Below are 2,163 nucleotides of genomic sequence, written 5' to 3' on the forward strand. Positions count from 1 at the left end.
TTGGTGGGTGTATATCACTAAAATTAAGAAATAAAGGGAGGTGTCTTAGCCGTCTAGTGCTGCTATAACAGAAATACCACAAGCAGATGGCTTTAACAAAGATAAATTTATTCTGTCATAGACTAGTAGGTTACAAGTCCAAATTCAGAGCGTCAGCTCCAGGAGATGGCTTTTTAGCTCTGTCGGCTCTGAAGGAAGGTCCTTGTCATCAGCCTTCTCTTGGTCTGGGAGCTTCTCAGGCGCAGGGACCACCGGTCAAAAGGACGCGCTTTGCTCCTGGCACTGCTTTCTTGGTGGTATGAAGTCCCCAACTCTCTGCTTGCTTCCCTTTCCTTTTATTTCTTGAGAGATAAAAGGTGGTACAGGCCACACCCCAGGGAAACTCCCTTTATGTTGGATCAGGGAGGTGACCTGGGTGAGGGTAGTGTTACAATCCCACCCTGGTCCTTTTAACCACAGGCAAAGATTATGATTTATAACACATAGGAAACTCACAAAATGGAGGACAACCATACATAGCCTAACTAAGCTGATACATTTTTGGGGGAACATAGTTCAATCCATGACAGGAGGGGACGCCAAGACTTTGAAATAAACTTTATTAAAATTTTATGGCATTCTTCAGAAAACATAAAATCATGTGGAATACTTAAAAAATTAAACATTTATTTCAAGTTTAAATAAAGTTTTCCAAAAGCACATACACACAAAAAGAATATAAAGACAGAAAAGAAGCAAGGCATAGAGTAAGGGAAGGCATGTATAACAAATATAGCTGTTAAAGTCTCATATCTAGAATATAAAAAATATAAGAACTACAAATCAATGAGAACACTCAGAAAAATGAACGAAACACTTGAACAGGTATTTTACAAATGAGAAATCCAAATGGTTAACAGATACATGAAAAGGTGCTCATCCTCAGTAATCAGAGAAATGAAAATTAAAACCACAAGGAATTTCCATTAAATGCTGTTACGGATTGAACTGTGTTCCCAGAAACTGTGTGTCAACTTGGCTAGGCTACGATTCCCAGTATTGTGTGGTTGTCTACCACTTTGTGATCTGATGTGATTATTCTAACCTTTGGTGTTAATGAGGAGCCCTGGTGACAGAAGCATCTCAACCAGGCAAGACTGATGACAAGGACCTTCCCTCAGAACCGAGAGAGAGAAAGGCTTCCCCTGGAGCTGGTGCCCTGCATTTGGACTTCTGGCCTCCTAAACTGTGAGAAAATAAATTTCTGCTTGTCAAAGCCATTCACTTGTGGTATTTCTGTTACAGCAGCACTAGACAACTAAGACAGACACCAACCAGAATGGCAAAAAATTTTAAAAATTGACCATACCAAGTATGGGGAGAATGTGGTACAACAGGAACTTTCACACACCTCTGGTGGCATTGTCTTATACGCAAGAAGAATCTTATACGTGTGACTCAGCAAGTCCATATCTAGTGTATACAGACAGCATCAACTGGATGGCAACTAACAACGAACAACCCATTAAACCCATTCCCATCAAGTCGATTTCAACTCACAGTGACCCCATAGGACAGAGTAGAACTGCCCTACAGGTTTTCCAAGGAGCAACAGATGGCTTTGAACTGCCGACCTTTTGGTTAGCAGCCAAGCTCTTAACCATTGTGCCACCAGGCTCTATTAACATCATAGAGGTAGGATTTACAGCACATTGAATAATCACATCAGATTACAAAATGGTAGGCAGCCACACAATACCGGGAATCATGGCCTAGCCAAGTTGACACACTTTTTGGGGGGACATAATTCAATCTTGACCATCTCAAGAATAGATTTGATGCATTAAACACTAATGACCAAAGACCAGATGAGTTGTGGAGTGATATCGAGGACATCACACACGAAGAAAGCAAGAAATCATTAAAAACACAGGAAAGAAAGAAAAGAACAAAATGGATGTCTGCAGAGATGAAGAGGCTCCAAAACTTGCTCTTGAATATCAGGCAGCTAAAGCAAAAGGAAGAAATGATGAGGTAAAAATGCTGAATAGGATATTTCAAAGGGCAGCTCAAGAAGACAAAGTAAAGTATTACAATGACATGTGCAAAGACCTGGAAGTAGATAACCAAAAGGGAAGAACATGCTTGGCATTTCTCAAGCTGAAAGAACTAAAGAAAATTTTC

Source organism: Loxodonta africana, chromosome 7 (assembly GCF_030014295.1).
Source record: "Loxodonta africana isolate mLoxAfr1 chromosome 7, mLoxAfr1.hap2, whole genome shotgun sequence".
NCBI lineage: Eukaryota > Metazoa > Chordata > Mammalia > Proboscidea > Elephantidae > Loxodonta > Loxodonta africana.